This window comes from Mus musculus, chromosome 14 (assembly GCF_000001635.26).
Source record: "Mus musculus strain C57BL/6J chromosome 14, GRCm38.p6 C57BL/6J".
NCBI classification, from domain to species: Eukaryota; Metazoa; Chordata; class Mammalia; order Rodentia; family Muridae; genus Mus; species Mus musculus.
Window position 1 is genome coordinate 22,731,069 of NC_000080.6, and position 25,166 is coordinate 22,756,234.

Below are 25,166 nucleotides of genomic sequence, written 5' to 3' on the forward strand. Positions count from 1 at the left end.
CTCCTCTCCTCTCCCCTCCCCTCCCCCCTCCCCTCCCCTTCATCTTTTTCTTTTTCTTTTTTTCATTTCTTTCTCCTTTTTTTGGGCACAAGACATTATAATCACACACAAAAACCCAGTGTAGAATAATATAAAAAGACCAGCTATTAAATACAGTGGGAATTGGGGAAGAGAATTTACTACAGAAAATTAGAAAGCATCAAACTGATAGCTCTATTTTTCATACCCAAAGCTCCTTTTTATGTCATTGCCCTTATACATAGACCTCCTTTTTAATTTTGGAGAAAATGTACCTGTCAATGTATATTTACTAAATAATAATTCATACCCCAAATAAAATATGGGTATTGCTAAGTAGACCTTGTAACAAGAATGAGACAGAAGGGTGTTCACAGTGGGCTAATGATAATGTCAACCAAAGCCCAGCAAAGGTTCATGTTTTCATTAGTACTGCAGGTGAATGTATATAATTTGTCAGCCTATAGGGTTGCAGATCCCTTTAGCTCCTTGGGTACTTTCTCTAGCTCCTCCATTGGGAGCCCTGTGATCCATCCATTAGCTGACTGTGAGCATCCACTTCTGTGTTTGCTAGGCCCCGGCATAGTCTCACAAGAGACAGCTACATCTGGGTCCTTTCGATAAAATCTAGCTAGTGTATGCAATGGTGTCAGCGTTTGGATGCTGATTATGGGGTGGATCCCTGGATATGGCAGTCTCTACATGGACCATCCTTTCATCTCAGCTCCAAACTTTGTCTCTGTAACTCCTTCCCAGGGTGTTTTGTTCCCACTTCTAAGGAGGGGCATAGTGTCCACACTTCAGTCTTCATTTTTCTTGAGTTTCATGTGTTTAGCAAATTGTATCTTATATCTTGGGTATCCTAGGTTTTGGGCTAATATCCACTTATCAGTGAGTACATATTGTGTGAGTTCCTTTGTGAATGTGTTACCTCACTCAGGATGATGTCCTCCAGGTCCATCCATTTGGCTAGGAATTTCATAAATTCATTCTTTTTAATAGCTGAGTAGTACTCCATTGTGTAGATGTACCACATTTTCTGTATCCATTCCTCTGTTGAGGGGCATCTGGGTTCTTTCCAGCTTCTGGCTATTATAAGACAAGTGGAGCATGTGTCCTTCTTACCAGTTGGGGCATCTTCTGGATATATGCCCAGGAGAGGTATTGCTGGATCCTCCGGTAGTACTATGTCCAATTTTCTGAGGAACCGCCAGACTGATTTCCAGAGTGGTTGTACAAGCCTGCAATCCCACCAACAATGGAGGAGTGTTCCTCTTTCTCCACATCCACGCCAGCATCTGCTGTCACCTGAATTTTTGATCTTAGCCATTCTGACTGGTGTGAGGTGGAATCTCAGGGTTGTTTTGATTTGCATTTCCCTGATGATTAAGGATGTTGAACATTTTTTCAGGTGCTTCTCTGCCATTCGGTATTCCTCAGGTGAGAATTCTTTGTTCAGTTCTGAGCCCCATTTTTTAATGGGGTTATTTGATTTTCTGAAGTCCACCTTCTTGAGTTCTTTATATATGTTGGATATTAGTCCCCTATCTGATTTAGGATAGGTAAAGATCCTTTCCCAATCTGTTGGTGGTCTTTTTGTCTTATTGACGGTGTCTTTTGCCTTGCAGAAACTTTGGAGTTTCATTAGGTCCCATTTGTCAATTCTCGATCTTACAGCACAAGCCATTGCTGTTTTGTTCAGGAATTTTTCCCCTGTGCCCATATCTTCAAGGCTTTTCCCCACTTTCTCCTCTATAAGTTTCAGTGTCTCTGGTTTTATGTGAAGTTCCTTGATCCACTTAGATTTGACCTTAGTACAAGGAGATAAGTATGGATCGATTCGCATTCTTCTACATGATAACAACCAGTTGTGCCAGCACCAATTGTTGAAAATGCTGTCTTTCTTCCACTGGATGGTTTTAGCTCCCTTGTTGAAGATCAAGTGACTATGGGTGTGTGGGTTCATTTCTGGGTCTTCAATTCTATTCCATTGGTCTACTGGTCTGTCTCTATACCAGTACCATGCAGTTTTTTATCACAATTGCTCTGTAGTAAAGCTTTAGATCAGGCATGGTGATTCCACCAGAGGTTCTTTTATCCTTGAGAAGACTTTTTGCTATCCTAGGTTTTTTGTTATTCCAGATGAATTTGCAAATTGCTCCTTCTAATTCGTTGAAGAATTGAGTTGGAATTTTGATGGGGATTGCATTGAATCTGTAGATTGCTTTTGGCAAGATAGCCATTTTTACAATGTTGATCCTGCCAATCCATGAGCATGGGAGATCTTTCCATCTTCTGAGATCTTCTTTAATTTCTTTCTTCAGAGATTTGAAGTTTTTATCATATAGATCTTTCACTTCCTTAGTTAGAGTCATGCCAAGATATTTTATATTATTTGTGACTATTGAGAAGGGTGTTGTTTCCCTAATTTCTTTCTCAGCCTGTTTATTCTTTGTATAGAGAAAGGCCATTGACTTGTTTGAGTTTATTTTATATCCAGCTACTTCACCGAAGCTGTTTATCAGGTTTAGGAGTTCTCTGGTAGAATTTTTAGGGTCACTTATATATACTATCATATCATCTGCAAAAAGTGATATTTTGACTTCCTCTTTTCCAATTTGTATCCCCTTGATCTCCTTTTGTTGTCGAATTGCTCTGGCTAATACTTCAAGTACTATGTTGAAAAGGTAGGGAGAAAGTGGGCAGCCTTGTCTAGTCCCTGATTTTAGTGGGATTGCTTCCAGCTTCTCTCCATTTACTTTGATGTTGGCTACTGGTTTGCTGTAGATTGCTTTTATCATGTTTAGGTATGGGCCTTGAATTCCTGATCTTTCCAAAACTTTTATCATGAATGGGTGTTGGATCTTGTCAAATGCTTTTTCTGCATCTAACGAGATGATCATGTGGTTTTTGTCTTTGAGTTTGTTTATATAATGGATTACATTGATGGATTTTCGTATATTAAACCATCCCTGCATCCCTGGAATAAAACCTACTTGGTCAGGATGGATGATTGCTTTAATGTGTTCTGTGGTTCTGAGAGCCTCTACTCCCCTTCATGATGCATCAAGATGGGTCACAATTTTCTGAGCTGTGCTCTGCTTTTCATCTCAAGCTCCAAGCACACTCTCAACTTAACACACACAATGTGAAAACATTCAGGAATTCTTCATTCACTGGAGATCTTTAGGTACAGCCAACAAGGAGCTCAGTTTTGTGGCTGGATCATTTGCAGACCTATTGTACATCTCTACTACCAACCATTAATATGGACATATCTCTCAGTCAATGGCCATCAAGATTGTACATAGCACCAGTGAGCCCCACCCCATACCCATATTGAATGTGAATGGGAGATTCTGCCTTTGGATTTTGCCCAAGACCTTGGTTGTATCCATATAATAAAATAAGAACTTGTATCATTTAGAAGGAGAACTAATTATCTCCATTAGTTGTAATCTTCTCAAATTCAAACACATGACGTCGAGATTTCTGCTCAATGGCAAAGTTATAGACTGGGTGGTTAATTAAACATCTTTTCTAATCAAATTAGCTTTCATTTCCTAAGTAGAGGTTTTTAACAGGAAAGTGCCTCTGAGAAGCTGTTTCTTTGAGCCGTCACCTGTGAAAGGAAAGATAATGTCCTTTCAAAGGCCTCCCTTAGCAATGAATACTTATTCTTTGTTTGACTGCAAACGCACATTCCTGAAATAATATATTCGCAAAGTTTCATAAATTATTTCAAGATGTATTAAAGAGCACTGGAAATAGTTCTTCTCCCTCCAGGAGGTTGCCAAGAATGAGTTTTGTCCTTTAAAATTTGAAACAAATTATTATTCACTGGGGGAACATCATCAGAGCTACCCCCAGCTCTAGCTGACAGGAACAATTTGAAGTAACCTGCTAATGGTAATGCTTTTAAAACATAAAGGTGCCCTAAGTGGGACAATTTTTAAAAATTAAAACCATACTACAGGGAATTGCCTTTCGAGGTCATGCAAAGTTAGGGGCACTAACACTTACCTGGATCAGGGCCTGAATTCCAGCTGTTTGAATTATATAAGTTAGATCATGGACCCAAGGAGGTAGAGAGGATTGGTATGTCTCTCATGAGTTTTTTTTATAAATGCTCCACGGCACAATTCTTCAGAAAATTTCAGCCCGGACTATGAAATTCAGAAAAATGAAACACATGGGCTACTGTTAGGAATTAGGAAAGCAGAGTTCATCGGTAAAACGCCACAGAGGTACCTCCTTAGAAAAGAGAAGGGCTTGGTTACAGGGCACCTGCACAAGGCTCCTACACAGCCTTCCTAGCACTAAACATCTGTGCTTCTACTCTAAGACGTCACTAAGACCAAATGTAAATGGAACCTTGTAAGCGATTAACTCCAGCTAATATTTGCCAGCCAAGGGCCACTGTGTACCGCCTAGGATGTCACATCGAAATGGCGCACTTGCTGTTTTGCCTGTCACTGATACTGAGTTCTTGAGGAACTCAGGTGGGGTTGCTATGGGTAGAATCATGCCTGATCTCATGTCCCATCCCACGTGAAATGTCATCGAATAAAAGCACAGAAGCAAGAGGCAAAGGAAACCCAGTGACTGGTGGGTCAGTTGAGTTGTCTCAGGAGCTGTACCCAGTGGTTCGGAGTGTTCGTTTTCTGCTCTTGTTGGTGAGCAAGTGCAGGGCTGGGAACAGCAGAACTCTCTGTAATTCTACCTGCATTAAAGGGACCCACCTGCTGCATAACTAATAGGGCTGGAGCTTAAAAAGAAAGCCCAGTTTCTTTGCATCTGCTTTTTCACCGAATACTACATCTGCAAAATCATCTCACGGGTAAACTGGCTTGGTGGATATGTCAGGTGAAAAATTATGATACCTGTTTGTACAATGAGGTAGACCTGAGCTGTGTCTCTCCTTTCTCCATCCATACCCCCGTAGTTGCTGCTTTGCGCATCTGCTTGTCATGAGGCAGGGTGTTTTGGGAGAAAATGACTTTGTTTTAGCCAGTGCATTGAACAGCTGTAGGCCTGGCTCTTCTGGTGCTGTGCCATGATGACCAAGTTCGTGTGGAGGAACTGGAAGAAGGTAAACCTTGTTCTTCCTAGGATGACAAATACAAGGCCTTTATACCTCCATTCTGAAGCCCCCCAGGCAGACATTGCTAATTGATCCCAGCTCTCCTTTAGAACTCAAACAGCATCAGAAACACTTTACCAGGGCTCTCAAGATAGCCTTTATCAAGTGGCAGGTGTTGGCACAGAAGATGAAATCTATTTGTCAAGATTTGGGGTAAGTCATAGATTCTTTCTCCTAAAGAACAATGTGTGCATCTGTCACAACCCTGGGTAATCCAAAGCCACCTCTCTTGACTTCTGAAAAGGACACAGTGGTTGTCATTTATCTTCTACCTCAGACGTTATCCATGTCTTGGTTCTATTTCACTACTTTGTTCTGAGGAGAGGAAAATTGAAAGGTTGTTGTTGTGAGTTTGTCTAAAGTTTCTGGCTGTGTTAAATGAGCATAAGGGGGAAGGAATCCATTGAGTAAAGTGTGCTATACACGTCTCATGGACTGTCCAGTTCCTTGGAAACTGGAAATAGCACAGTAGAGAGCTCTATGTATTCTTAGAAATGTAGGGCTTGAATAAAACTCAGAGGATGACACACATTAGATACAAATTGTATGAGGGAGGAACAAAGTTCCTTGTAATGACACAACATGTGTTAACCATAAAAAAGAGATGGTTAAAACTGTTCAATTGAAATGAAGACATTTGTTTCTTAAAAGGCACCTTAGAAACCTTGGAGGAGATAGAATACATATTGGATAATGAATAACTATTAAGAGTATAAAAAGAACTCATATAAGCCAATTGACAAACCATAGACAATTTAGAGAGAAACTTAAGAGATAGACATTGTACATAGAGATGAATCTCTATGTCTAATTACTTCATAAAGAAACACACTGAACATTACTAATGATGAGGGTAATGTAAAGAAAACACAATAAAATGTTTTAAATATACAGATGTGTCTTTTTAAAAGGTGGGTTTATCAGAAGATGGAGTCTTACAGAAAGTTTGCACAGTTGTTGCTCTAAATTAACTCATGGCCCTATAGTTTTGCTGATGCAGTAAGAGACATGTCTAGGAATAACTGTATATGAGGTTTTAGTATCCTTACTTTTTTTTCATATAAAAAACTAAAAATAACCCAAAGGCCTAGCAGTTAGTAGATGAACAAATTGTTATGTATATTTTTAATGGAGTTGAGATAAAGTAGCAAGCATCAATAGTATGTTTCTTAAAATATTACAACTAGAGTCACGCCATATACCCTCAAAATTTTGGCCTGTGAAAGGGCAACTAAAAATGAGAATTATGATAAGAGGAACAAATTTAAACCAATTATGATGTAATTAATAAATGATATTTGTTGATGTGTGCATTTGTCTATATTGTGTATGTGTATTTATGTATATAAACATGGTTTAAGGATATTTCATGGCATAAGTCCCTATAGAAGCATCTTTGAAAGAAAATTGAAGAGATTTCATGGGCAGGCTTTATGTCCAGTGAATTGCAGCCCACGAATTGATAAATTCAGCAGCTACATTTTCAAATTCAGCATTGACAGCCAGTTCTCTGATATTATGTCAGCAGGGCCAATGCCTTGCTTTGCTGTCAGTGTAGAGCAGAACCAAGACTTCTCACGTGACTTAGGTTACTTGGTGATTACAGAAGCCAAAGGGCCTGGAGATGAGAGTGGTGAGATTTGGTGTGAAAGGTAAGTTGTGAGCTACTAGATAGATGGCATTAGTGACAAGGAGGGCATACCACCAAGGAAACTCCCAGAGTGCCATAAGAACAGGGACTCTAAGTAAGAAGGAAGAAAGGAAGAGTGCTATACTAATTCTCTATTGCTTTCCCACACATTGGGAGAGGGAAACTGCTAGGAAAGGAAGAGACTGAAATATGGACCAGTCATTTCACCCATTTTCACAGTTTCCACCTACAGTGTTGCATGAGTTTGACACTCATAAGAGTTAGTCTGTTTCCACTTCTCATATTAATCGGCTCGCTGTGAGGTTGGGGTACACCTCAGTTGGCAGTCTTTGTCTGATATAAATAAGGCCTTTGGTTGTACCTCCAAGTCCTCCAGCAGTGAACTAAGCAGGTAGGTGATGCATGTTCACTCCAGTAATTCCAGCTTCTGGGAGATATAGAAAGGACGATTATTAGTTCAAGGTCATCCTCAGACAGATAGCATGTTTGGGGGAAAGCCTGGGCTACAAAGATGTCCTGTTTCAAACAAAACAAGAAGCCTACTGAGTGTTTCCTCCCACCTCATGTTTTGGCAATTGTTTCTATAGACTATATATGCTAGAATCCAAGATGGGTGCTTGGTACTCTCATGTAGCCCTTTCCCAATGTCAGAGTTTCAAGCTTCTACTAGAGGCCGCAGAAGTGCTGTGCAGGCTTGACCGATAGAAGGAAGTTCCTCAAACATGGATATGCTGCCGTCTTTGTGACCTCCCTTCTGTATGTCTAAGCCACAGTTTTTCATCTTGACGCCATCCAATCCAGGCACATTCAGCGACAATTGCTTCTGGAGTGGAGGACCTGGCAGGCGCTTAGAATGCCTGTATTTGGAGTGGAGTTGGCTATTGGAATACTTAGTGAATGGAATTTCATTAGGTCCTTATCTGTGTGCAGTGAGGAAAAGAGGTCCTTTTACACAGTGCTTGTAATGGAGTGGAAAATTGCATTTCCCCCTCGCCCGAACAGTGCCATTAGTGGAGAGGCTGACAGTCTGCAGAGAGCGGGAAGCCACCTCGGGCGGTGAAGGGCTGACAGCCCAAATGATGGCAGTGCCGAGGGACCCGGAAGATATTAAAATAAAAACAGGTTGTGTTGTTCTTTTCTGTCCTGTAGCAGTTCTGCCCTGTAATGCAGAGAGTGATTGGATTTGAAGCACTGAGCAAAACATGTTAAGTAAGAAATTGTTTAAATAAAGTTGTTTGAGGTTGAAACTCTGCCCCAGGCATGGAGGCCAATGTAGTTAGCTGCCTCCAACTTACAGACGTCCAAGAGGCATTATGCTGGTTTTCTTCCTTCTTCTTTTTCTTTTTCTTTCTTTCTTTTTTTTTAAGTAGGTATTTGGGAAACTTGAAAAGTGAAGAATGCTCTTGAATTCTCTACTTTGGTAATTTGGTGGATTGAAACCCCAGTGCCTGGAAGTGGACATACAGATGTACCATCAACCGATGGTGACTCCAGTTTCACTGTCCCTGAGTCCTGAGAATTGTAAGTGAGAGAAGCTATGGGCATAGCACTAAAGCCAGGGAAGTCTACTCTGCTCTGGGAGAATTGTTCTCAATATGGTAGAGAGACTGCTACTCTCTTCAGGGAAATATGTCAGACTGAGTCTAATGGTCAGCTTCCAGCATGGTGTGGAGGAAGTGCAGTCCACTCCAGGCCAGAGTACAGACATATCTGGGCCTTGGTGAACACCGGATACAAAATGCTACATGCCAGTGCTCACTGGAAGTGTGAGGGTTAATGCCTTTTGTAATTGTCCTGGGGTACTGAGGGCATGATCACTAAGAAACCCATTAACCAAGTAAGCAGAAGGATTAGATCTTCCTTATTTGCATTACGTAAGACATATACAGATTACCTCAAAAGTGCAACTATTTCTTTAAAACATGAGGAACTGTCTTCACCCTGAGGGACAAACACCAGAGTGGAGTCCCCTGAGACCTTTTCCACTGCAGTGTATGTACTGTAGTCATGGGATATTTGTGTCACACATTGAAATCTTGTCAGTGAGCCAGTCTGAGGGTCTGAGGCCTTTGAGCAGTGATGAGGTACGGAGGGTTGTAGTAGTAACTTTTCTTGTGCCCTGAGCAAATACCTAACAAAAAGCAACTCGTGGGATGCAGATGTTCTGTTACTTAAGGGGGTAGGGTCTCTTATGGCAAGGAAAGGATAGTGGAGTTCACGGCAATGGGAGCATGTAGCTGGGACTTCTCATATCTCTGTAGTCCAGGGAGAATTGGGACCTGATTCTAAACTTCCATGTCCACATTAGAGTCACTTAATTGCCCCCTCCAGCCAGACCTCACATCACGAAGGTTCTGTAGCTTCCCCAAAACAGCATCACTATCTGGGATGAAGTGTTCAAACACACAACTGTATAGAATAGATCACATTCGAACCTCAAGGGTAGGACCCTTCTGATTGGAATGGGTGCCCTTGGGTATAGGTTGTAGGGAACTTTCCTGCTCTTTCTACCCCTGAGGATACAATTATGTGTGGAAAAGCTGGAACTCAGCAGGCAGTCCTTCCCGAATCTGACCATGCCCGTGCCCAGATCCTGATCTCTCTTCCAGAACTGTTGGGAAAATTGTGTTGTTTAAGCCGCTCAGTCTGTAGTGTTTTCTTTCCTACAGCAGTGTTGCCTCTTTCCTCAGCCTTTTCTCTATTCACTTACTCGTATATTACTCCAGACATCTGTTTTCCATTTTCTCAGGAAGTTTCTTTATCCTTTATCTACAACCTAACTTCAGGTTTTTGCCAACAGACATTGAAGACTTTACTAGGATCACCTACATGTCAATCATTCCATCCCTGTGTGTATCCCCTGGTACTCCTTAAGTGCACATCACTCAGAGTTGAAAGAGAGATGGAACATTAGTAGACTCCCCAGCATTATAAAACTTGTTGGATCCTGCCTGAGGACATGATTAAGTGTAATTAAAAAATATTTAATTTGAGTATCACTCAAATACTATGTGAGCACAAATATCATTATTGTGAAATTAGTACTGTATACAAAAGTCACTAATGACACAACTGGAAATAGTTTAAAGTTGATTCTAAGAGCATTATAGGAATTGAGCATATATTTACAGGTGAAGAGAATGTTCCTGGTTTTGCACATTTGCTGGAACATAGACTTTTTTAAAGACATGAAAGAAAAGAATGCATTTGGGAAGACTAGGGCGATAAACAGGGGAGTGAGAAGGAAATTAATATTATCAAAGTACTTCTTACATACACATACATGTTTGTGCAAAAATGTCACAGTGATCCTATTATTTTTATGACTAATAAATGTTAGCAATTTTTTAAAATGTCATAATAGAATTGCCAGATAACTTATAAAAAGGAGTCATCATTCTACCAAGCAATATAATTATAACTTCTGGGATTTGTTTTGCTGGACAAATAAGGCCTGCAGTTTACCACATAGCTTCACCACACTTGGCCTGTAATGAGGCCGTGATCAACAGAGGCAAACCTAGACACCACTTCTGGAAGAATTCAGGAACTCCTGGGAAGATCTATCTTAAGAAATGTCATTGGAGGCTATTCTGCCCTTCCTTGCCTTTGCCTGTCTACATTCAAGTTCAGATGCATTATTTTTATTCATGCATTCATTTATTTTTATTCAAAAAATTATTAAAATATGATATATCATTTCCCCACTTTCCTCCCTCCAACTCATCTCATGCACACCCCAAATACACTCTACTACCACTTTCCTTCGCTCATTTTGCCACTGTTACACTTATATATACATACACGCGCACGCTCACACACACACACATGTGCACACACACACACACATGTGCACACACATACACACACATAACTATAACCTGCTGAGTCTGTTCAGTGTTGCTTGTATGTGTATGATTTCAGGACTTATCACCTGGTACTGGATGTCCCTTAGGTCGGCACTACTTCTGCTTTCAGCATCCCCTTGTAACTCTTTGTCTAGGGTTACATCTCCATAAGATGTCTCCCTCCCACATTAGCATGTCTATTGGCGGTGTTCTCGTTCAGATTTTATTTGGGCATCCATACTGTTGAGGTAAAGCTTTTCTGTCATTCCTAGGAGATTAAGCCTCACAGGGAATTCTCTGGTCCCCTGGCTTCTTCCGTCTTTCAGCTGTTTCTTTCAAGATGTTCCCTGAGCCATAGGTGCAGGGCTTGTGTTATAGATGCATCTATTGGGACTGGGATCCCATGATCTGTCATTCTCTGCCGCTTGCCCTGGAGCAGTTTTCTGTAACAGTCTGTCCTTTGCAAAGGGCAGTTAGTTGGAAACTACAGTAATCTGTAGGCACAAGGGCACACAGAATAAAACTAGAAACTGTGCTGGTTTAGTAAAGTAGAAGTAGGAATAGACTCTCCTCTAATATCTATGACCTCACTATTCATAGAGAGTAAGTCCAATCAGATAGCTGTTGGTTACTACAAAATATGTGTACCATTGTTGTAGCTTCAGGGATGCCTTGGCATGTTGGTCCTTGTGGCTTATGGGCTTCACAGCTGAGAACTATTGGTTGTTTTTCTGTCTTGCCAGGTTGCACAATACTTTCTGGGGCTTTGCAAGTCCTTCCTCACGGAGGGGCCTTTCAGGGTCAGGTCTGTCTTGGATTCTGTGAGTTCTGTGTTAAAATGCATGTGTCCTCAGCCACAGAGATTTACCTTCAATCTCTGGGTAGTAACTAAGAACAACAGCAATATCCTATAAGGTTTGAAGAGCCTTTGGACTCCTCTGACTAACAGTTCAAAATGGACTTTCTTATTTCTGGAACTGGGTTTTTTTTTTTTTTTTTTTTTTTTTTTTTAATCAGATAGTCTATGGCTCTTGGCAGAGAATTGTCAAGCTTAAGTTGCTTATCTTTACTTAAACTCTACATGTATATGTACACACACACACACACACACACACACACACACACACACACTTATATGCATCATATGTGATTTTTGGATAAATAAAAATAATGATTACTTATGATTTTCCCAAACATCCTTAGTGTTATTTTTAAGTTTATATTTGTGTGTGTGTGCATGTGTGTGTGTATGTGTGTGTGTGTGTGTGTGTGTGTACTTAATTGCTGGCATAGCACAGTATACATGAGAAAATCAAAGGACCATTCAGGAATGAGTTCTCTCCTTTCATTGTGGGTTCTGGGGGTTGACACCAGGCTCTGAGTGTGCATGTGCCTTTCTCTTTTAGCAGCCCTAGATGACTTTTCTTAACATAAACCGAGAATTAGAAGCTGCACTTCATTGCAATGAGTCAGGTTTAGTAAAACTGATCCTGAGGACATGCCACCTCGGGGAGTAAAGCCTCAAGCAGAAAGTTCCCTACTCACCAATCAAACGTTGAAAACCCCAAATAAGTTGTCTCTGCACACCAGGTTTCAGCATACAGGAGTGAATGAAAAAAGGTTATGAGGCCCAAGATAAGAGAAATACATATGAAGAAAAGCATTAGTGAGAGTTTGTCAAATTGCCTGTTATCTAAATCACGTGACGAATGGCATGGGTTCCCCATTCCTCCACCTGGAGTAGTTCAGATAAGCCAGAGTTGGTTGCTTTCCATCTGATTCTCTGGAGTGCAAATGACAAAAGGGAGGGGAAGGGGGTTGTTCTGCTCTGACCTTGGTTTCTGTTGCCTCCTTGGACTTGGGATCTGCCTGATGAGTGATATCTATACATGTATCAATAAGGTGAACTAGAGAACGGGCTGTACAGCTTTTCTGTTGATTTTAACAGTCAGTCTAATGTTTGTGTGTGTATATGTGTGAGAGAGATTCTTAAAGCTTTTCTTGCTTTTAGATCCTATAAGATAATGGCTACAGACCCCACAACTGTGGGCCTACCTACCTACAGAATACCGTGTTTCCTTAGGTGATAGATACTCCTGCAGGATTTTAGAAGGAAGAATGGACAGCAAGGAGGGTTATTGATGCCACAAAGTTTACAACTAATGCCCTTACACTATTAATCTATAGGCAAAAAAGTGATTTGTTTGTTTGTTTGTTTGTTTATTAAGAAACTATTCACTGTGCTGTAAAGTTATCCTTGCAGTCAGCTGAATGTCTTTTTTAAAAATAATTTATTTTCATTTTATATTCATTGGCATTTTGCTTGCATGTATATCTGTGTGAGGGTATTGGATCCCCTGGAACTGAGATTACATATTCTAGCTGCCATGTAGGTACTGGGAATTGAACCCAGTTCCTCTAGAAGAACACACAGTGCTCTTAACCTCTAAACTATCTCTCTGGTCCCAGCTGGATGTCTTTGGAAATAACCTCTACATTGGCTTCAAGCTAGAGAACCACAGGACACATCTTCCAGGCTTCCATTGCACAGCCAGTAATGGCTCTGGAGAAGTAGAAGATATTGTTGCTTACAGTGATGGGTTGACTATTTGCCAAATATAAGGCAGGATTAGGCTAGGATATAGTGTTGAGGTATAGAAGGGGAAGTTCATTGTTTGGAGGAGAAAATTAAAAAAATATCTACATGAGGAAGAGTGTTCAGGCTGCCCAGAGATCTGCAGGTTGCCCAGGCGGTCAACATTCTTGCCATATGGCTGGTGTGGACACTGGAGAGCAGGGCAGATGTTTAATAGGAATTGTTGGTCGTGATTAAATCCTAAATAGCCACATACAGTCAAGACTGTGCTCAGAGGGAGATATTGAACCTTCTAAGACCTTCTTAGAAATAGGATCCTAGAAAGCAAAGCTTTGGAGAAAGAAATGAACTAGTCCCGTTGGTAAGTGTGGGAGCTAGGAAGTACTTGGGCTAGATTCAGGATACTTGGATCCTTTTCTTTGATAGCTGCTGTCAGCACCTAACCTGAGTGACCTGTTGTCTTTGACATTGACTGGGGTGCCTAGCCAGTCCAGAGACTCAGTCTGCTCTAACTAAATCACTTGCGTTTCCCTGAAATCCAGCAGCACAGCAGAGCTGGGGGTCAGGGGGAGCTGCCTCTTACAAGCCCATCAATCATTGCCTATTGAGTCAGTTGTCCCCACAGAGAGGAAAGTTGGCATCAGAACCAACGCTGTTCAATGGTGCTGAATCAAAGCTCAAAAGCATCACCCCGCATCTGAAGTGACTGTGGGTCTGTCGGTAAATACTAGGAGAAAAGACTTCCTTGGCTCTAATTCTAGCTCTCGGTTCTACAAAAGTAGATAAAATCTGTGGGAAAGATGAGTAAACACCATTAATTAAATGAGGTATTTATTCTTGGCTTAAATTAGAAAAATTACTTTAAGAGCAGAAAATCTCAATTAAAACAACCAGCCTGATTTTATTTTATTTTTCACTGTTCAGAAATGGGGAAGAGAGCAGGAGTAAAACAAATATATATTTAGGGATGACACCATCTTGGCATTTCCAAGCTTTCGTTTCTAAATATATTCTTTATCTGAGCTGTCTCCCAATACTTTTAATATAATTAAAAGCACATAATGAGTGCCAGACTTGTCAATTCCAACAACAAAGTGCTGAGTTTTGCAGTGAAACTGAGAGATCCATCTCCCACACATTGTAATGAATAGGTTCATAAAAGGAAAATAGTTTAATTACATTTTAGTTCATGGATTGTTAATAGGCTGGAGTATCTAAATTGAATAATGTGATTCTGGTAATAATTATGTGTAAATGAACTTGTTTAAATGATATTTTACAGCTTCTTTATAAAATTACAGCTAGAGGCAATCCAGTGATAGACAGACAAAGGCCATGCAAAAATTATCATAAACTATTAGCTTGTTTGCAAAGGGTTTTATGTTAATCTTTTAGTACTTAAAGCAATCTGCAATTAACATATCATGGGGAGCTGCCTCAGAGCAAAGGCATGCAAATTGAAGTGCTTAGATAAAAAGCCATTCATGTTGGGGGTGAAAAAGAGAGAGAGAAAGAAAGAAAAAGGAAAAAAAAAATCAAAGAAAGGGTGGTAAAGTGCTCAGAGGGTGCTGGTTGTATATCTGAGATTAGGGAGGTGTAATGACTGTATTATCTAACTATGGTTGTAATTAAAGCGTTTCTCTTGCACACATGACAATAGACACCACATTGATTTCAGGGTTTTAATTGTGAAAGTCATTTTATTTCAGGGCACAGGATAGGAATAGCTTGAATCAAAGGGCTAGAAGATTGCTTTGTTGATAATATGTGTTCAACAGCTGCCTGGCTGCTTAATACACAAGTGGGAGAAGGCAGCAAGAACCAAGTGGGAAGTGCTGAGGATTGTGAGTCTCCTGCTGGCTGCCTTTCCTTTTATGAAAAAGGCAGGGAGCTGGGTACTGAGTGTAAACAAACAGGCTTTCAAGCCTCACCCCTTCTTTCCTCCCTAACTTGGCAGAACAAAAGAAGTCTTCAAGGGCCCTGAACTAACTCCCCTTGCTGCGCCTGGGAAGCAGCAGAAGCTTATGCCAAGTCATAAAACCATCCTCGCTGGTGGAACTAGCACCTCGCTAATGGAGAACAAAGGTCTGTGAGGGGCTGTGGTAGCTAGGATCACACGTACCCTCCTGACAGGCACAGTTGACTGGGAGATCAGGTTATTTACATTACATTACAGTTCTAGCCACAAAAATCTTGCACTCTCTTAGTTTGAGTTTAAGGGGTTCCTTATCAGAGTCTATATACAAATTCCAAGTGGGAAATTAAGTGAGGGAAAGAAAATCACGTCCAATCCCAGAGCAAAGGGAAGACTAGCAGGGAAGGGAGCTAACTCAGCCGGGACTTTCTGCAGTATCACATCCATCACATCCATCGTATCCAGGGGTACTTTTTTTTTCTTAACAGTTCAAAGCACTGGTGAAACTAGTGAATTCTTTCCTTGCTACTCATCTGGAGAACAGCATATTTAAAAGTGTGACACTGCTAAATAATAGTAGACATGGTTTGCAGGTAAGTGTACCTTTAACTGATACAGTTTAAAATGACCAGAAACCAAAATGTAAAATAAAATAAAATGATGATGATGATGATGACAATGATGATTTATTTAGTGAGTATTGTCCTAAGCAGTACTCAGTTTGTTACTGACTCCTCATAACAACATCAAGGAGGTTCATGGAATGCTCTCCATTAAAAAAATAAATAAACAAATGGTACTACTAATAATAACAAAACTAATAATAAATAAACGGAAACCAAGGCTCAGAGAGACCAAGAAAATTGCCCAAGGTTGCACATCTAGTCAAGTGGCAGGTGAAAACAGAGGGAATCTTCGATCCTTTGGTAGTCTATAAAGTCCCAGAAGCCTATTCAGATTAGTGATTTATAAATAGAAAAATAAAAATATTATGAGAAAGCAGAATAATCTTCTTAAATATCTTGCTATAGAGATATGTAGGGGGTCAGTTTTGGTGATGTGAACCTTTACTCATAGCAGTCAGGAGGCTGAGACATGAGGATTGCTGTGTTCAAGATCACCTTTGGATATATAGTGTGTTCCAGTCTAGTCTGGGCTATCCAATGAGACCCTGTATTAAAGGAGGAGGTGGGGGAGAGAGGGAAGAAGGAGGAGGGAGGAGGAAGAAGAGGAAAAGCAAAAGAGGGAGGGAGGCAGGGAGATACAGAGTGAGGGACGGATGGGGTAAAATCACAGCTTCCTGATTTCTTCATTCATGGGATTCTTTGTTGATGCAAAACCAATATCTGAAAACCAATCCAATAGATGCCGTCATTCCAAAGAACTATGCTATCTGATGCAGTTCAGATACGGTCAGCCTATTTTCCAGTTCCAAACTCCTGGCCGACCTGACCTTGTGCTTAGCACTTTTTGTCATCTCTGTCTGCCAGCTCATTCCAGGTTGCATTCTTACATGCATGACCTGAGATTTCTCCATGAAAAAGAAGCCTACACAACCATGGTTCTAACATTTTTTTAGCAGAAGAAATCTTGGTTTAAATTGCATCTTCTAATGATCGTGAATAGGTAATGCGATTATGACATCAACATGGCCAAAATGCATGTAGAAGATTGAATATCTCAGGTTTCCCTCATATTCCACTGAAGTGCAGGAGGGCTGGTGAGCACTAAGGTTCTGGTCAAGCAGTTAGGGAATGCCCTGGGGAATGACCTCAGCACTCTGGCTTTCCATGTGGCATCACAAGGAAGGAAAGGCAGACTTCCAGGACCAGGACACTTGCCACTCACAAGCTTCGTGACCTAAGACACACGTGTTCCCTTATCTATAAAAACAAAACAAAAGAATTAACATCGCAGACAGTTGGGATGGCTCAATGTAGTAATGTTTATAAAATTCTTATGTAGAGTGTGATGTAAGACTATGCTTGATCAGTGATAGATTTATTATAGTAATTTATGCCATTGGCTTTCTAGGACTACTATAATGAAGTACCGCCATATGAAAACATATTCTTTTATATTTCTAGAAGTCAAAATGGTGTCAGCAGGGCTCTGCTACTTCCCAGATTCTCTAGATCAGTGGCTAGATCAACCTGTGGCAAACTTCTATTTCCAAAAACATTTACATTATGATTCATAACAGTAACAAAATCACAGTTATAAAGAAGCATCAAAAATAATGTAATGATTGGATGGTCACTACAACCTGAGAAATCATATGAAAGGGTCATAGCATTAGGAAGGGTGAGAGCCATGTTTTAGATAAATCTTACTTAGCTTCTAGGCGTTGCCTAATTCAAGCACTACACCATTGTCTGCATCTCTTACCACATGCCCTGCATCTCTTACTACCTGCCTGTCTTCTCCTTGGATATCTTCTCCCATGGTACTCTTTGATTTGTGCTTTCACATCATCTTACAAGATCAATTGCCAAGAGCTGGGGAGCAAGTTCAGTCAGTAAAGTGCTTGCTGTTATAAAAGAGAAAGAAATAAAAATATGTTATTTGGGGTGTGGTGAGGTGTGGGGGAAGGGGGTGTCTCAGTGGTCCCATGTCAAGGCATCCCTTTCCCTGGAGGGACCAGCCACAGGATGGTATACTATAGAATAGAGTTTATTTAGGGCATGGGGAGGGAAGTTAAGAGGGTAGTAGAGGCAGAGAAAGGCAGAGAGAATAGAGAGAGGCTGGCCATGAACATGTGGAGAGAGAGGGGATGGATGGGAATGGGGAAAGAGGGGGAACAAAGGGGAGAGAGACAAAGGAGAGAAGCAGTAGAGAGGAGAGAGAGAGAGAGAGAGAGAGAGAGAGAGAGAGAGAGAGAGAGAGAGGGAGGGAGGAGGGGGCAAGCATCCCTTTTATAGTGAGCCAGGCCTACCTGGCTGTTGCCAGGTAACTGTTGGGATGGAGCCCAGACAGAATACCAACATTTGCCATTGTAATCATGAAGACCTGAGTTCAATCCCCAGAATGCACATTAAAAAAATCTAAATATAATGCTATGTGCTAATAATGCCAACACTAAGCATGGAGACCCACTCCAGGCCACTGAGGGCTGTTGTTTCCAAAACCAAGGTGGATAGTACCTATGGAATCTCTCTAAGGTTGTCCCTCAGCTTCTACATTTAATGACATATATGTGCATATGTGCACTCACACCTGTAGAAAAACACATTCACACATAGACATACATGGGACACACAGAAACATACACATACACACACATGAGCACACCCATCACATTGGATTAAGGAGCCCAATCTCTAGTATAATTTTATCTTGAACCATTGTACCTGCTGTGATTATTTCCAAATGAGCTCAAACTTTCAGGCACTGAAGGTTAGTATTATCCTGCCTTCTAAGGGGATACAGTCCAACCTATAACAACTAGGGACCTTTGCAACACAAAGTCATCTGCATGACTGTACCCGGGGCTCTTTGGGTCCCCTGTCTTATGAGGCAAAGCCTTAGCCTGTCATCATACAGGTGTGTATGCTCTGTGGAATTGAGTGAGGGACAAATCAGCAATTCTCCTGTATTTCAATCCAGAGAAAACAAGTGAGTCTTAGGCCTTTGCTGAGAGCCTTGGAATAGAGAAGAGGGAAAATATCTCTAAACAGCATCGTGCATACTGCTTAGAGGTAGATGGTTCAATGCCTTTCACAACCTCTCAGCCAAGTCCACATCAGTAGACAACCAGGGTCCTCCCATCCCTAGAATGGACAAAATGTTTATTTAGCAGTTCTTAATTGAGTTGATATTTACTTATGATGGTAAGCAGATGACTAATTTATTGCTGAGTTCAAGTAGTCAGACAGTGAGGAGATCATTATGAAGAGAAATTAGAATAGAGTTCTCTGCACATAATGATATCGGGCTTGGTAACAAATACTATTACATTGTGCCCAGAACTTATTTAAATGTATTGGCCTTTTCTCTTACATTTAGTAGTGGGTGGCTATAGGTTAAGTTGACACCTGCTAACTCTTTTGGTCCTTGAAAGGGAGGCCTGGGAGATAGGCATAATTGTGTCCTTTCATATTTGGAGATGGTAGCAAGATTAGGAACAATTATGCCATTACAGAAATACTTGCGAGTAAGGAAGTCCTAAATTTCAATCATGCTATGAAATTTCTTCATAACTCAGAAATTTGGGGACCCTGTCTCTCTAAACTATGTGGCTCTGAGCCTCTTGGAAAGTTTATCTTGGCTCAAGCCTTTCTTGAGAATGCCTATAAAGAAAAGTCAGGAAGTGACATCACATTGTGATGAGAATAGGAGTTGTGGCATAAGACAGCACTTGGCTCCCATCCCAGCTGTGATGGGCAGAGGGGAGGGCCTCTAACAGGAGCCTATCCTTACCCTGGAGCCTGGGAGTATGAGTTGATTCTGAAAACAAGTCTGCAGATATAACAAAGGAGCATAGGTTGACATAGCCTTTCTGTGTGTGTGTGTGTGTGTGTGTGTGTGTGTGTGTGTGTGTACATAGATATGTGTGTACATTGCCTACATGTGTATCTGTGTACCATTTGCATGTTTGTTGCCTGTGGAGGCACCCCAGAGTCAGAGTCACACACATCTATGAGTTACCAAGTGGGTGATGGGATCAAACACTGGTCCTCTGGAGCAGCAGCTTGTGCTCTTAACCACTGAGCCATCTCCCTAGTCTGGTTTACTGCAACGTGGCACAATAGGCCAAGAGGAAAAACACTCCAGTCACAGGTCTGGGACTGAAGCTCAGTGATAGAAGTTCGTGGGCTCAATCCTTTGCTCTGAGGAAAGCAATGTAAAATAAAAACACAAACACCACCACCAACAAACACCAGCTAGACAACACATTCCTTCTCTGTTTCTGGGCAAGTCTCTTAATGTTTCTAAGCATGCTTTCTCATCTGCAAAATTTTGGTTATTGCATGCATCTCTCAGCATTATGAGGATCAGATTTCTGAAGAAGTCTTGGGAACTTACAAAGCTCAGTGCTTGGTGCATGATCGACGTGTAACACGCATTAGATTCTTTCTTCCATTGTCACCTCCCACCCTTTCCCCACACGACGTTTCGGCTTGAAGTCTCTTTCATCTACTACGCCTCCTGAAATGTCTGCAAAAGCAGCAGCCCTCCCCTGAAGAATGTTCTGTTCTTCAGGGGCTGATCTTACTGACTGTCAAATTACAAGAGATGGCATGGTACAGCTGGTGTTTTTAAGGCACTTGGGCGAGAGCCATGTGGATGTTATATTTATTTATTTATTTTCCAATGTGGTCCTAAGGCAAAGCAACAGAAGTCCGCATTGGACCCACAGCATGGCTGGCCAGCTGGGGCATGTTTCCATCACACAAGGAGGTCTCAGGGTACATTCTCAGCCACAACGAAGAGCCAGCACGTGGGAAAGTAGTACACATGATACTCTTGGGCTGCAGGAAGACGATGAAGTCAAAGACTATTTGCTGCATGTGTTGGACTCATTGAATTTAGACCTTAAGGGTCTGAACACTTTACATCCAGCCCCCCATAGGTGGAAATGGCTGGATTAGAACTCAGAATGGGACTCACTCAAATGTCTTTTCTTCTTCTGAGGCATCAGGAAGAGAGAACATTCACAAGAAAACCAGGCAAGAAACAAAGTTGATTTCTGTCACGCATGGCTTTGTGATCCCAGGCCAGACATTCACTTTCTCAGAGGTGTTGTACATGGAGTAGTTGAGTAGATCATTTCGTCGTTAACTTTGCATCACTTTTGGGGGAGTCAACATGATCTCCATGAGCTTGACTCACATCTGTGTGCCATGATTCCTGAAGGTAGGAGAACTGTGGCAGAACAGGGATCTGTCATGCCTTCTCCTGTGTACACCTAGGACATTCAGTAGTCACCAAGAGGAAAGTGAGAGACTTCCTAAAGGTCCTGAAGTTTCCATGGCACGGTTCTTCGGAGTTGTCTGTGTCTTTGACATACTTGCCATCTTCAATGGCACTGGGAAGTCACAGTCTAATAAAAATAAGTAGAGAAGCCCCTGGGCATGTGATGACTGTGTTATGATGCATTAGCATTCCGCCATAAGCATAAAATACCCGAGGTAAGTCTTTTAAAGAGAAAAAGTTTGCTTTGGCAAACAGTTTTAGAAATTCCAATTCATAGTGTGTTGGCCCCAATACTTTGAGTCTACAGTGAGTAGAGAAGGTACTTGAAACAAATGGCTTCTTAAGAGCTAGAGTATACAAAGTGTTCCCCTTGAGGGCACAGTCACAGTCGTCTAATGTCTTCCTCCTCATCCCCCCTCACATTCTAAAGATTCTACCATTCTCTGGTAGTGGCTTCCTGGGCACCAAGACTTTCCTATATGAGCTTTAGTGAACTTTGAATGTTGTCTTTAGGACATTAGGCTCCCACCCCACACCCTTTGATTTTCGTGTTTGTATACTTCATATTTTACCAACTCCTGGCACTAATGTTTTATTACTAGCAAGAGGGAATGAAATAGGTGCTTGAAAAGCATCTGAGAAACCCATCCCCACCAAGAAACAGCTCCTTAAATTCCTATTATGGAGAAGAACTTTATCCCCATTTCATACACCCTAAGGCATGAAGAGACTCGGCAGATTGACTGGAGTCACTACCATAAAGAAGGACTAGGAATTGAGACCATCTCTGCCTCAAGGCCAGGGACTTCTTCACCTGTGGATTTATTGCTATTAGTAGGTGTGTGTTATATACAAAACACTGGGCTAATATGGAGCAGCAATGGAGGCATGAGAGAATGAAGTAAATAGTTACATCTTATCTTTTAAACTTTCCATCTCTTCAGGAAAATGAAGGTAACATAAAAACAACACATAAGCTAGTAATTTCACCAACATCATATTTAAAGATATGATAATAACAGTTCACACCCACTGTGCAGTTAGTGTGTACCATGTAATAAAGATGGTATAAGCATTGTCTAAATGATCACCATGATCATGCATCCATATGCTACAGATGAGGAAACAGAGGCACAGAAAGACCTGGGAGTTTGACCAAAGTCTATACGCTGATGCTTTAATACCAATGTCCTTATCTACCAAATAAGGCAACTCCAGGCCCAACTGAGGCTCACCAGGAAGAGATATAGAGTTCTCTAGTAGCCACAAAAAGGAACCAGAACTTGAAAGCCCAGAAGGGACTTGATATCCCATGGGGCTGTTTTCTGGGAGTGTGAGACAGAACCTCACTGGAGTATTAAAGCTTTTCTGGTATACCTACTTTCTATTTTCTTAGTTAACAGCGGGTTTTTTTTTCCCCCAAGCCTGCATTTTAACCTCCTGAGAATTCCCTTTGAAATGACAGGGCCACTAGAAGTTATTTTGGGGGGCATATCTTCTGGTGGGAAGCAGAGCTTGAAACTGGGGATGCAGGGAGAGTCTTTCTAATCTACAGCTCTTTGTGGACCAGGGATGGGATCTGAGGCTGTTGGGTCCTGCAGCCTTTCCCAGAGACCACATAGGAACGAGCACAGCTGACTCATGGCCTTGTATCCTCCAAGCTGCCATTAATTTTTCAAAGAAGAACCCTGCCAACTTTACTGACCCTGAAAAAGGTATATGCAACTGAAGCAAGAAGGCTTGATGGAAGAGGTGATGCTGTTCTTTTCTGGTCGTGTAGGCACCCATGATCCTTATGATTAGAGACTGAATGACTTTGGAGTAATAAGTGAGTGTAAAGTTGGGATATGATGGGAAACACAGAGGGACAGGCCACAAACAGCAGAGCTGAGAAAGGCTTAGAAGCAATCTGGTCACAGATTGCAGTTGGGTCTGGTGGCTGCGTAGTTTAAACAAGATGATGAATGTCAAAATCCCTGACAAGGGCATGCATTCTGCAGGTTACCCGTTCAGCATGGGAATAGTTTTAACTCCTCAAGTCTGCAGATAAGAAAACTGAACTCGAGAAAACAGACCCAAGTGATTTATGTAAATGGCAGTTCTCAGAGTACGAACACCAAAACACATTTTCTGATTTCTAATTTGATATCTCAGCACTAAGATGTGCTAAAAGCCAGATTACCCTATCTTTAAAGAGAAGAAAATAGAATCTTAGGACTTCCCTGATTTGAATTTGGGATTAAAGCAGTTTCAGTAACATTGGAGGAGCTGCTTGGCTTATAATCATGAAATCTATGGGGTGGGGGCTTGGCTCATTGGGTTTAAGGGTGGCTTTTCAGATCCCAGAGCCATTGTGACAACAGCAACAACAACCACAACCACCACCACAACAACAGCAATAACAACAACAACAACAAAATTTGTTGTTTGGAAAGTAGCTCTATATCCTTCTGGACTATTTAGGAATGAACAAAACCTAGATTTGCTAGCTAGAAAAAACATGCTAGGAATTCATTCGTAACATGACTGACTATTTAATATAGACACATTCCATCTGAGTACATGCATGTCTCTTTGAAATATGACCATAACATTCTCTCTGTTATGAGTAGAAATTTTTAACCACCTTGTGGGTTAGAAACTTTGGGTTTGACCTGGTGACATGGTTTCCTCCTTAGGGTGTTAGCGGACATGACTTGCAGAAATATAGCGAGCACTTGCATGTTGGACCCTGTTTTCCCTCCTCACACCACGGAATGGCTATGTAGAGAGATGAGGCATTCCACCCCAGACCAGGTAGCCTAACGTGATTCTGACAGTAGACACATAGATCATGTCAGATGAGTCTTGAGGACTTTCCACCTGAGTGGAGCCCACTACTTTCTGACCAAAACTCCCATGAAACAAATTTGACAATGTCTGTTCTATGCTGTGAAGTCTTGTGCGCTTTCATTTTACAGCTATAGGCAACTCCTACCCCTTGTAATTTTTTTCTCAACACATCTCAGATGTTACTTCAATCCTACAAAAGTATTCAGTAACAATTTAAACCTAGGCTTTTTAAAATTCACTTTGGCCTGGGGAGGAGGAGGAGGAGGAGGAGGAGGAGGAGGAGCAGGAGGAGGAGGAGGAGGAGGAGGAGGAGGAGGAGGAGCAGGAGAAGGAGGAGGAGGAGGAGGAGGAGGAGCAGGAGGAGGAGGAGGAGGAGCAGGAGGAGGAGGAGGAGCAGGAGGAGGAGGAGGAGGAGCAGGAGGAGGAGGAGGAGGAGGAAGAGGAGGAGGAGGAGGAGGAGGAGGAGGAGTGAGAACTTTTGGAAGATATTTTGGGGAATGTTTTCTCTTAAGCTATTTTTTCCCTTACTCTCATTTTAAGTGTTTCTCTATTTCTACCCATGGAGTCTAAACTGTGTTTGCTTGCCCTTTAAGTTGGACTTGGTAGTTGTATGTGTTACTTCTATTGTGACCAGACACCCAGTAGAATCAACTTAAGGGAGGAAGAAGTTATGTGGTTCTCAGGTTAAGAGGATACAGTCCTTCATGATAGGGAAGTCATCTTTAAATTCATGGTAGCAAGTGCATGCAGAGGAAATCCACATCTCAGCAGACCCAGAAACAGAGCATTCGAAAGGAAGCAGAGAGGCCCTGGAACCTTCAGTGTCTATCTCTATGACCCTATATGTGCAAAGTAGGCCTTATGTCCAGAAGTTCCCATGATCATCTAAATCTGCATCATCGGCTAGGAAACACTAAGCAGACAGTTCGTCTTCCAAGTGTGATGGCAGTCACACTGAGTCTTTGCTCACTTGCTCTGGGATGCATTTTTGGGCCCTCTCCTGCATGATTCTGTGTGTCGCAGAAGGTGCCCTCATTGGTTAGAATCCTCTGCCAACTAGAATCTAGTTACAGTTCACTAGTTCACAGAATGGGAATGAGAAGTTACTTGTAAGAAGGGAGAAAGAAGCAGAGATTCTTTACCATGTCTCCCTGCATCCAAGAACAGTGGCTATGCCTCTTCTGTGGCCATGTCTCTCCTCAGAAGCCTCTCCACAGGTCTGTCCTTCATGGTGAACCATGACTCTC

General features: G+C 41.6%; 1 protein-coding gene and 1 long non-coding RNA gene across 3 annotated transcripts in view; one reads left to right on the forward strand and one right to left on the reverse strand.

The window, feature by feature from the left end:
* Nucleotides 1-25,166, forward strand: part of Lrmda (leucine rich melanocyte differentiation associated) — a 1,036,590-nt gene that overhangs the window by 711,565 nt on the left and 299,859 nt on the right. The gene's annotated exons all lie outside the window — the stretch shown is intronic.
* The window catches only part of Gm30926, a 72,367-nt gene that overhangs the window by 2,071 nt on the left and 45,130 nt on the right, over nt 1-25,166 (reverse strand). Inside the window, exon 2 of the long non-coding RNA XR_383249.2 lies at nt 4,902-5,126. This is a non-coding gene — a long non-coding RNA (predicted gene, 30926). The remainder of the gene's footprint in view (nt 1-4,901; nt 5,127-25,166) is intronic.